Source organism: Pristiophorus japonicus, chromosome 11 (genome assembly GCF_044704955.1).
Source record: "Pristiophorus japonicus isolate sPriJap1 chromosome 11, sPriJap1.hap1, whole genome shotgun sequence".
In the NCBI taxonomy this organism is placed as follows: Eukaryota; Metazoa; Chordata; class Chondrichthyes; family Pristiophoridae; genus Pristiophorus; species Pristiophorus japonicus.
Window position 1 is genome coordinate 119,040,400 of NC_091987.1, and position 12,774 is coordinate 119,053,173.

Genomic DNA, 12,774 nt, shown 5'->3' on the forward strand with positions numbered 1-12,774 from the left:
TAACACATCAGGCTTGATACCACTGCATAGAGTGTGTGCCGTGCACTGTGCACCCCATTGGTACTGAAAATTGCAAACAGGATCCTACAACTGGCATGGGATCCCAATTTGCATCGGCCATTATGCTCAGGCCCATCTTGGACGGGAGTGCTGGCTGAGCATTGGAGGCTTACCTGAAACTGGTGTCCTGTGAGCCTCAGGTGAGTGATTCCTTCTCTCCCAGTTTTGAACTATTTTACACTAAAAATTGGGTGGGCACTAGGTGAAAACATAGAAACATAGAAACATAGAAACATAGAAAATAGGTGCAGGAGTAGGCCATTCGGCCCTTCTAGCCTGCACCGCCATTCAATGAGTTCATGGCTGAACATGCAACTTCAGTACCCCATTCCTGCTTTCTCGCCATACCCCTTGATTCCCCTAGTAGTAAGGACTCCATCTAACTCCTTTTTGAATATATTTAGTGAATTGGCCTCAACAACTTTCTGTGGTAGAGAATTCCACAGGTTCACCACTCTCTGGGTGAAGAAATTCCTCCTCATCTCGGTCCTAAATGGCTTACCCCTTATCCTTAGTCTGCGCCCCCTGGTTCTGGACTTCCCCAACATTGGGAACATTCTTCCTGCATCTAACCTGTCTAAACCCGTCAGAATTTTAAATGTTTCTATGAGGTCCCCTCTCATTCTTCTGAACTCTAGTGAATACAAGCCCAGTTGATCCAGTCTTTCTTGATAGGTCAGTCCCGCCATCCCGGGAATCAGTCTGGTGAACCTTCGCTGCACTCCCTCAATAGCAAGAATGTCCTTCTTCAGGTTAGGAGACCAAAACTGTACACAATACTCCAGGTGTGGCCTCACCAAGGCCCTGTACAACTGTAGCAACACCTCCCTGTCCCTGTACTCAAATCCCCTTGCTATGAAGGCCAACATGCCATTTGCTTTCTTAACCGCCTGCTGTACCTGCATGCCAACCTTCAATGACTGATGTACCATGACACCCAGGTCTCGTTGTACCTCCCCTTTTCCTAATCTGTCACCATTCAGATAATAGTCTGTCTCTCTGTTTTTACCACCAAAGTGGATAACCTCACATTTATCCACATTATACTTCATCTGCCATGCATTTGCCCACTCACCTAACCTATCCAAGTCGCTCTGCAGCCTCATAGCATCCTCCTCGCAGCTCACACTGCCACCCAACTTAGTGTCATCCGCAAATTTGGAGATACTACATTTAATCCCCTCGTCTAAATCATTAATATACAGTGTAAACAGCTGGGGCCCCAGCACAGAACCTTGCGGTACCCCACTAGTCACTGCCTGCCATTCTGAAAAGTCCCCATTTACTCCTACTCTTTGCTTCCTGTCTGACAACCAGTTCTCAATCCATGTCAGCACACTACCCCCAATCCCATGTGCTTTAACTTTGCACATTAATCTCTTGTGTGGGATCTTGTCGAAAGCCTTCTGAAAGTCCAAATATACCACATCAACTGGTTCTCCCTTGTCCACTCTACTGGAAACATCCTCAAAAAATTCCAGAAGATTTGTCAAGCATGATTTCCCTTTCACAAATCCATGCTGACTTGGACCTATCATATCACCTCTTTCCAAATGCACTGCTATGACATCCTTAATAATTGATTCCATCATTTTACCCACTACTGAGGTCAGGCTGACCGGTCTATAATTCCCTGTTATCTCTCTCCCTCCTTTTTTAAAAAGTGGGGTTACATTGGCTACCCTCCACTCCATAGGAACTGATCCAGAGTCAATGGAATGTTGGAAAAACCACCCCTATTATTTATATAGGGCTCAATTTCCCCAGTGATCTGCGCAGTTTGTTTGGCGTGTGCCGCTTTTTTTCGCGTAAGTTAAAATATCCAAGTTTCCCCAAAATTTCTGTGCCAGTATAACTCAGTTACGATTTTTTAAGGTTAGTTTTTTTGCGTCATAGTGGGCGTAACCTGATGTCTACGCCAGTTTTTCATATTTAAGCAAGTTTGGCCAACTTACATTTTTCCTAGGACAGTGTATGTGACCACTCCCAAAAATCCTTCTGGGCAATTAAGAAAAACCAGCGCACATTAAAAAATCGGCACAGAAAGATGCCATTCTTTTTAGGCGAAGTTTTGGAGGGAGTCAAGAAGACAAAGAATATGCATTATGAAGCTTAATTTTTTCAAAGTCAAAAGGAGAAAATGGAAGTCTAATGCAATTCTTTAATTTTTGATTTTTTTCCAAAGTACTACGCCACCACCAAATGTCTCCTCATCGGGCTCAAGGGTCAGAGCATCAGCCGGCAGAATCACTCCCTCGCCCGGACACAGGGGCTCAGCTTCAAAAGAAGCCCAGGGGATGGATGGGGTGGAAGCCAAACTGAAGGGAAGAGAACCCTTAGGCTATACAGCAGCTTCAAAAGAAGCACGCGGGAGTGTGTGGGAGGGCGGGGGGGGGGGGTTGGGGTGGACGCAGGATCTCTGTGTCCGGGCGTGGGAGCGATTCTGCCGGCCGGCCCTCGAGTCCAGTGAGGAGATTTTCAGTGGTAGGGTGGTACTTTGAAAAAAATCAAAAATGGAAGAATTGCATTATTGAATGCCTAGCATCCTGTTCTAAGCAAGCCTATTGCGCATGTGCAGACCAGGGTGTGGTCCATACTAGGGCGTCGAACTTGGGGAGAAAGAGAGAGGAAAGAAGGTGTTAGTGCTTTCTTTTCTCCTGCTGTTTTGAACTTCTTACAAAACTACAATTAAATTATGGGGGCAATATTGACAATGCCATACCTCTTGCAAGCCTTCTACATGATCCTGCTGCGGAGGAGAAGATTGATTAGATATCATCACAGGAGGAACCTCCGAGCACGTAGGATGATGGACAGGAGGCCTTACCCACATCGGGTATATCGAGACAGACATTCATGCCTGCACCTGAGTGGGGCAGACTGTGTGAGAAGGCTGCGTTTCTGCAAATAAGTTGTAACCGAGACCTGTGAGTTAATAAACACATTCCTGCATCCTAGAAGCGTCAGGAGGACTACTTTGTTAGTTGAAGTAAAGGTTACAGCTGCACTTTCATTCTATGCATCTGGATCATTCCAGGCCTCAACTGGGGATGTGTGCACCATTTATCAACAGGCAACACATATCTGCATTCGGCAAGTGACTGCTGCACTATATGCCCAGAGGAATGATTACATAAAGTTCCCCATGACCGCCCAGGCAATGTATGACAGGGCTGTGGGCTTCTCCAGGATTGTTGGCTTCCCAAAGGTACAGGGCCACCTTGCCGAGATGTACAGGAACAGAAAAGGCTTTCACTCCGTTAATGTGCAACTCGTGTGTGACGACATGCATCGCACCATGTCAGTTGATGGAAGATACCCTGGGAGCACCTATGATGCGTTCATTCTGCGCGAGAGCGCTACATCTGCCATGTTTCAGCAGCAGCCAGAAGGGCAGAACTGGCTGCTGGGAGACAAAGAGTATGGCCTCGCCACTTGGCTCATGACATCCCTACACGTAACTCAGATGGAAGCTGAGCGGGAATACAATATGTCGCACATTGCGACACGCAGCATAATAGAGAGGACCATTGGCATCTTGAAGCAGTGTTTCCAATGCCTGGCCATTCCGGAGGCTACTTGCAATACTCCCCTGAGATTGTCTGTCAGTTCACTGTTGTCTGCTGCATGCTGCACAACTTAGTCATCAAGAGGCAGCAACAGCTGGTGGTAGAAGACCCACCTGAGGAGAGAGTGGCTGATCATGAGGGGGAAGATGCAGATGACGAGGAGGAGGACGAGGAAGCCATGCAACTATCTTAACCCGGAGGACAACAGTGGAGGAGGGCGGGCCGTCATGTTCCTTTAACAATTGCTCAAGCCTTGAGCCAGCAGCTCATCCGTGAATGCTTTGCTGCCTGAAGGCTCAGTGGCAACTATTCCAAATGGATCATGTTTACTGTTTGGACCTATTCCGTAATGTTGTGTTGTGTTAATGGAACAAATAATGGAAATGATGATTCTTTAGTTCAAAAAGTTGTGTTAATAATGGAACAAATAATGGAAATGATTCAGTTATAATTTAAAATATATTTTATTCAAAAGTTCAACACTTGTTTGCACTTAACTTAAATAAAAATATTGTTGAATCAAACTTTAAAGTTTTCAGTCAACATCACTTACAAATTTTTATATCACTAACAAACTTTTAAATTTGTAAATTTACATCACTTACAAAAAATGTTTAATTTGAGAACAATTACAATAATAACAACAGCAGCAAAGAAGGGCTGCACCCCTCTCTCCTCCACCTTATTCTAAGACCGCCCGCTGCACTTGGTCTTGGTGACTCCACCCCTGCCCGCAGGCAGGGGTGCAGCGTTTCTCGGGTTGATGGGGGGCGTGGACAGGCAGTAATGTGGAAGGCCCAACTTGGGCCTCTTCAGAGGCTAGTCTGGGGATTGGAGTGAGAGTGGCAATTGATTCTGTCAATGGCTGTGGGGTCTGGGCGTGTTCCTTTATTGCAGAAGCTAACTCCGACATTCGCTCCCTCATGTGCCCCGACAGTGACTTAACTACCTGCGACATTCCCTCCCTCATGTGCCCGGACATTGTTCCCATTTCTCATGAGAGTGTTGTTACTTCTCCCGACAGTCCCAATATCTCATCACCCACCCCACTGATGGTGCCCAGGAGTGAGTGTGTAAGGTCAATGCTCTCCGCACTCATTGCTATCATTTGAACCACAGCTGTTAAATCCTACACCTCAGGAGAGCGCTGTCAAGCTATCCTTCCCCTCCTCACTCTGGATGTGGCTCACTGCATCCCACTAGGACCCACAGCCTCAGACGGTGGGGTCCTGGGTGTGGCTTGCTACATCCCACTGGAATCTCCAGCATCGAACTGTGCAAAACCATGGAATGTCCCCAACACTTGTACCACTCAGGAAAGGGGCTTGCACTCAGTGGGCGGCACCAGCACCTCCTCCAGAATAATTACAACAGTGGGGGCTTCATCCTCGACCTGCCCCTACCCCTCACCTCCCCCCCACCCCCATGCTCTTGGTCTGTGTTGGAGTAAATAGAGCTTGCTGGGAGATCGGACGGTGGCAGCTTGACAGCAGGGGGTGGAAAATCCCCAGTTGCACAACTAGGGATGAGGTCACACTCTAGCATTAACCATTTAACCATATAATCATATACAAACGTCATGTAGACAGACAAAGGCGGTGGCAGTTATATGACTCATGGGTCAGGCGATTTCTAATCAATAATGAGATTTTCTGTACAATAATGAGATTTTCTATACTTGTTTACTTCAATGTATAAATGATTATGCTCCGCTCTGCTTAAACGAGAAGTCGGCTGCTGTGACTGCGGAGTCCACGGCGTCTCTCCCAGAGCACTCTGTTTAATAAACCGTTTATGATTCGCAAAGCTCACTCCGTATTCCGGTGAATAAGTTATTTCACTAGCAATTTGGCATAGTCGGCAGGATCCGTGTCGACTCACTCTACCTAGGCTCGCGGTACCGGGCGAGGAGTCACATTTCTGACCGTCCATAAATTGACACCATGGGACTGGTGAGTAGATCACTCGGACGGATCCAACGAACTAAGGGAGTGGGTTTTTGACTTAAATGGCTTATATAGGTCACGACCCGCGGTTCCGTAACTGTATTGTTTCTTATTTACAGGAGACTAAACATTACATAGTCCGTGATATGCCACATATTAGTCACACGTGAGACACCGCTGAGAGACTCAGAAAGTGTGGTTTTACAAGTGAGGCACCTCTGACGACGGATTATAGTAGGCGTCCCAGCTGGATAAGCGGGACTGGATAAGCGGGACCCACTAGGACATAAGTGAGGTAGTAGACATACTACAATGGCAGGCAAGGACTCTACATTTAGTCCGGGGCCATCAGGATCCTTGACCAGATGGTTTATGGAGGAAAGAAAGACAGTGAGAGAGAAAATGAATAGGGACGAGTGGGACCCGTCCAAACCGTTCCCGTCCAAACCGTTCCTGGAGCAACGGGTGGGAAAAACAGAAGAAAGATAGAACAAAAAAGGCAGGGATAATGTTGGCCCAAGCATATATACAGTTACAGGAAATAGCGGAAGAAAACGATAGACATAAAACAAAAAGAATCAGAGAATTAGAGAAACAAAAGGTCATGCGCATCAGGAGAAATGTTCGGACGAGAAATACCGCCCCCATATGCGCCAATATATTCCATGGCATCGGCCCCTCCAGAAATGGAGGGTCAGACTGGAGAAGGGGGTGACGGCGTCACGGAAATAAAAGCAGCTCCAGTGAGAAGGGGGGGAACTGCGGCAAACCCAACTGCGAAATATCCCGCGTTTACGCCATTGGAGAAACAAACCATCCTGAAGGACCTTGGGTCTCTGAAACAAAGGAGTAATAACATAGAATTTTGGAAGGCCCTTGACGAGACCTGGGATGTACATGACTTGCACCCTAGGGACATCGATCAACTGGTCAGGGCCAAGTGCCCGAAGGATTGGTGGAGAGCCCAGGCTAATGCAAATTATCGGGACGGGACTTGGGCCTCGAATGTTGTCCTGGCAGCAGACAGAGCTGCCCAACGGGCACCTTTTGCTGCCTTTAAGGCCTCCGTCCAAACCGCCCTCGGGGCAGCTCCCACTAATTGGGGAAAAATTATGACATACAGACAGATAAAGGGAGAGGGGATGTCAGAATACGGGGAACGACTGTTCACCACCTATGAGGAATCATCAGGACAGCCAAATGCCACAATGAATGACCCAGCCTTTGTCCAAATGTTTAAGGAGGGATCATCCGAACACCAAAAGGGGTGGTTGCCACCGCCACCTATGATGATGTAGTACGGTGGGCTAGTAACGTAGTAGCCCAAGAGGCAAAGTGAGAACCTGGGGGCCCAACTATAAAACAAGAGAGAGGGGCAGCAGGACAGGCGCAGGGTACCCGACCCCGAACCTGTTTTAATTGTGGTAAAGCCGGGCACATGGCAAAGGCCTGTAAAGCCTCGAAACCTGTCTGCAAGAATTGTGGAACGGTGGGACATCTAGCGGAGAAATGTTGGGCTGGACAGGCCGAGGCCAGTAAAACATTGGCCCCTGGGACCATCGAACAACAAATAGGTAGCGACGAATACCACAAATACCTGGACTACCTCAAAAAGTCAGGGAGCAGCTATTGAAGGTCTGTGGCCCCCGGGGAAGGAGGGTCAGATGAACAAATGTATGTGTCTGCACTAATAGGGGGCCGACAGTGTGAAATGTTAGTGGACACAGGATGCTCGGTCTCTATTACCAACATACCCCTCCTGTTAACCAAGGATAAAATAGTGATAGTGGGCTTAGGAGGAGAACGAGTCCACGCATACAAAAGCATAGTGCAGATGGTAGAAATAGATGGGAAAATGATACCCACACAGTTCTGTGTGTGTAAGAATAACGAGGGCACCATCATGGGGCTCGAACTCATGAGTGACCTTAACCTCTTGATAGATGCCTAACAGTCTAAATTGCACTGGCCGGAAGCAAATGGGGCCAGGACACATCTCACCAAATATACCCGCCATACGGCCAAGGTAGGAAGTGCGCAAGCTTTGGCACAAGATTGGACAAAGATTAAGGGAATCTATCAATCGGTATGTAGTGCCTTGTCCGCAGTTTGGGCTAAGGACAAGCAAGATACCGGAGAGGTGGTTATGCCGCTCACAGACAGTACCCCATTAAAACGGAAGCAGAATAGGCGGTTAAAGAGATAGTTAAGGAGCTGGAGAAATGAGGAATAGTGAGACACGCTGAAAGCACTAATTCCCCTGTGTAGCCAGTGTCTAAACCAGATGGGTCGTACCGCCTTACGATCGACTACACAACCCGGCCACAATATTTAACCGGCTCAGCCCCACTCTCAAGGTTTTTACCCTTTTAGATTTAGCAAATGGGTTCTGGTCTATCCCCCTCGACCGGGCGTCTCAGGACAAATTCACCTTCACAGTCAGGGTAAAGCAATATACCTGGACAAGACTCCCACAGGGATTTCACAATAGTCCAGTCATCTTCCACCAGGCCATGAGCGCGTTATTAGAAAAAGTAGACCTGACACCGTACCACAGTACGGTTTTACAATATGTAGACGACCTCCTAATCGCTTCAGAGGATGAAAGGGGGCACGCCGCTATGCTGGTCGTGGTATTGCAAGCACTGCTGGAGGGCGGGTTTAAGGTAAATCCAAAGAAAGCACAGATAGGGCTGGCCCAGGTCACGTACCTTGGACAACAGTTGTCGCAGGGACAACGAGCCATGCCCGGAAACCGGCAGAGTGCCAGAGAACGAATGCCTCGTCCGGTCTCCGTAAGGGGAGTGAGGAAGGTCCTGGGTCTTTTTAATTACAGCCGGAGCTTTATTCCCAATTTTGCAGAAATAGTCGAACCGATACAGAGGCATTAGCAAGGGGCTCCCCTCCGGCCCTGTCGGAGGTAGAATGGGGCCCGAAACAACAGGAAGCCTATATGGAGTTAAAATGGGCCCTCATTACAACACCCGGACTGGGATTGCCGGATATGCGAAAGTCATTCCATATATTCTGTAACAATCATGCAGGATTTTACACAGCAGTAGTGGCACAAGATCATGGGGATAGAAAGAGGCCGGTGGCATATTACACTACGAAGATGTCGCCGGTAGAAGAGGGACTATCGCGATGTGTAGCCGCCTTGAACTGTGCTGCATGGGCAGTAAAAGTCAGTGAACCAGTGATAATGACAGGAGATATTATCCTACATACCAAACATACCATTGTGGAAATGTTCAACACTGGAAGGCTGAGGTCTGTCTCTAACATGCTCCGGGCAAGGTGGGAGGCAGTGTTACTACCCGCCGATCAGTCAGTCAAGATAATCAGAGACACAGGGGAGAATCCAGCAGAGGGGATGATGGGGGAAGGTAGTCCCCATGAATGTGAGGAAGTGGATGAGGAAGTGAACATGGGAAGTGCTGAAGGATGTACCGTTGGAGGACCCGCAGCTCACCTTCTACGTAGGTGGGTCACATAAATATATAGATGGAGCCCCGCGGACTGGGTGGGCTGTGGTGAACGAGCACTTAGACGTTGAGAGATCGGGACAAATAGATGGGAGCCTGTCGGCTCAGGTAGCCGAATTGGTGGCCCACACGGAAGCATTGAAGCTAGCAGAAGGAAAAACCGTAAACATTTATACAGACAGTCGGTATGCATTTAGGATAGTGCATGACTATATGACCGCATGGGGACGCAGGGGCTTTATCACCACAGGGGGAGAGCCCGTTAAGCATCAAGTAAGAGTTAGGAACCTATTAGAAGCCTCAAGTAAACTGACACAGGCAGCAGTTATAAAGATTAAGGCACACCAAAAGGTTAAGACGAAAGAACAGGAGGGTAACCAAGCGGCTGACAAGGCCGCGCAGACGGCCTTAGAGTCGGAACGGGTGGAACAAGTGGCGGCCGCAAGAGTAGAACAGGAAAGGATAAATATAGTACAGCTTCATGCTGACATCCCCGCCGCCAAGAAAGGGGAATGGGCACAGAAGGGAGCAAAAATGGAAGCGGACCATGTGTGGAGGAAAGACAGGAGAGTAGTATCCCCGTCCTGTATAAGGCAGATGTTAATGGAATTACACCATGGCGCGAGCCATATGGTATGAGTCCCAATGGCAATTGCGATTATGAAAGACTGGTGGTGGCTGGGGTTGAGGCCGGACGTCGGCCGATATTGCCATAGGTGTATTATATGCGCACAGCACAATAGTGGAAAACCGGTACAGGTCCGGATGGCACATCAGCCACACCCGCGGGGACCTTGGGAAAACATCCAGATAGACTTCACTGGGCCCCTCCCAGCTTCCCGGGGAAAACAATACCGCTTGGTGGTGATGGACCAATTCACCCATTGGGTAGAAGCCTTTCCAACGAAAAACTGCACGGCAACTACCGTGGCACGAATCTTGCCAGAGGAGGTAATTCCGCGATGGGGGGTACCATTGCAAATAGATTCGGACCAGGGCACACACTTTACGGGATCGGTAATGAAAACGGTCTGTAAATTATTGGGAATCAGACAAAGGTTCCACATTCCCTACCATCCTCAGAGCTCGGGTATGGTAGAACGAATGAATAGAATATTAAAATTGGCTTTGGGGAAGGCCATCTGGGACACCGGACAAACATGGGTAGATGTGTTGCCTATAATCCTAATGAAATTAAGAGCGACCCCAATCACACTACCAGATTTACCCTGTATGAACTGATGACCGGACGGGCAATGTTGCTGCCCGAGGGCATTGCCACGGGAGGAACGGAGGTGGGCCCATTGAAAGATAGAATACGAACCTACCTCATCGAATTGAGTCAGCAATTGACAGATATGAGGAAAACGGTTCGTTCTGACCAAAAGGAAAGAGATGATAACCTTAAGTTGACCACTCTCCCTGAAATACCCCCGGCAGGGACAAGGGAATGGTCAAGGTCATACCGGGAAAACCGGGCTTCGCCCCGAAATGGATAGGACCCTATGAGGTCGTGCTTAGCAGTGATACTTGTGCTTGTGTGGACATTAAGGGAAAGGGACAATGGAAACATTGGTCCCAGCTTAAAGTATATGAGCCCTAACACTTAACAAACCTCGTTAATACCATTGACAGGAAGGCCTGACACATCTTCTATCAACACGTTGCGCCCGGATTTGGGAGATTGTTAAAGTGTTGAGTAATAAGTAACAATGAGAATGAAAGTGCTGTCCGCTTTATCTGTGTTTTGCTTCCTCGGCGTTAGCCAATGGGGAAAAGGTACGACCCTCCGGAGAAAACGGGAATTACATGTTAACACGTTCTTGTTTATGTCATAAAGCTAAAAATGTGTCAAGCTGCTGGGTATGTGCATCTGTCCCAATTCACGCTAAGGGAGGTATTCCGCTGAGGCCCATACCACTCAACCTGTCGGAGGTGGCGGAATGGTACATCAACAAGAACGCCTCCTCCGCGGATGAGACAAGAGAAGGGAGTCTAGCCACCGGGGGTGGAAGGTATATAGTTAGTATGAAGGGAAGTGCGGCAGAATGGGAACAAGCAGGCCATCCATTTAAAAACCTGCACAGGATGGTACCAGCCCAAGTACAGTACAAGTTGTCAGCCCCCGTTCCTGGTTCTTATAAATACCTCAGGAATAGGGGCACCACTCGGGTTGGTTTGTTTCATTAGAAACCAGGCTGAAGGAAAAACAATGGGGTGTAGTAAGGGCTCCCAGTATTTTAACGTAACTGATGACGCTGATAATAGTCGCATAATATTCCAGAACCTTACGGATGGTAGCAACCTGAGTGACACATGGGCCCCTGAGGTGGTAACACGATAAAGCCCATATAATGGGACATACTTTGTCTGTGGCTATAAGGTGTACCCCTGACTACCACTGAAGTGGACCGGGTCTTGCTACCTGGCTTACGTGGTCCCATACCAACACCATCTGAGGTCTTTGACACAACACCTTCATTTGGCAAAAAGAGATATAAGTGAGACCACCCGATTCTTTGCTATCATAGCACCCTCCTATGGTGTTGCCCGAGCAATAAACGAAATAAAACTCCTGGCCTCCCTACTCAAAGAGGTTGCCAATGATACGGCTGAAGCGCTGGAAGGCATAAGCGCCGAAACCGTGGCAATACGCACAATGGTTTTACAAAACAGGATGGCCCTAGACTTTATCTTAGCCGAGAAGGGAGGCACATGTGCGATAATTGGAAGAGAGTGTTGCACTTACATCCCAGAAGGCTCAGAGACTATCCATGATTTAGCTAACCACATCTAAACAGAGGCAGCAAAGGCTCGACAAACGGCAGATTCTTCCCTGTGGGCAACCGGCTGGTTGGGATCAATAGGAACCACCCTGATGCAGGGATTTGTTATAATTGTTATTGTCATAATAGTACTGTATCTCTTGGTTATGCTGGTAAAGTGCTGTTGTGCCAGAATGGGAGAAACAATAGTCCCAGCCGCTGTCGCGGAATATCAACAAGTGATCCAGCCCGGATCCCGTTACTCCAACATTGCTAACACTCACAAGAAAGGAATTTGGCTGTAAGACCACCACAGCCTGAGAGCAGGGGATCGCAGGATTGGCGAATCCCATTACATGCTGAACATCAAGCAAAACACCAGAAGAGGTGGCGAGAGGAACTACATCAGCAGAAGGGTCCAGAGGGGTGGGAGCTTCCTCCGGTCCCCATGAACCACAGGAGAGACTGTTGGAGTAAATAGAGCTTGCTGGGAGATCGGACGGTGGCAGCTTGACAGCAGCGGGTGGAAAATCCCCAGTTGCACAACTAGGGATGAGGTCACACTCTAGCATAAACCATTTAACCGTATAATCATATACAAACGTTATGTTGACAGACAAAGGCGGTGGCAGTTATATGACTCATGGGTCAGGCGATTTCTTATCAATAATGAGATTTTCAGTACAATAATGAGATTTTCAGTACAATAATGAGATTTTCTATACTTGTTTACTTCAATGTATAAATGATTATGCTCTGCTTCAATGAGAAGTCGGCTGCTGTGACTGCGGAGTCCACGGTGTCTCTCCCAGCGCGCTCTGTTTAATAAACCGTTTATGATTCACAAAGCTCACTCCGTATTCCGGTGAATAAGTTATTTCACTAACAGTCTGGAAGATGGGATTGGAAGATGTTCTCCTCTTCAGGCTCGTCCGCATCTGAATCTTCT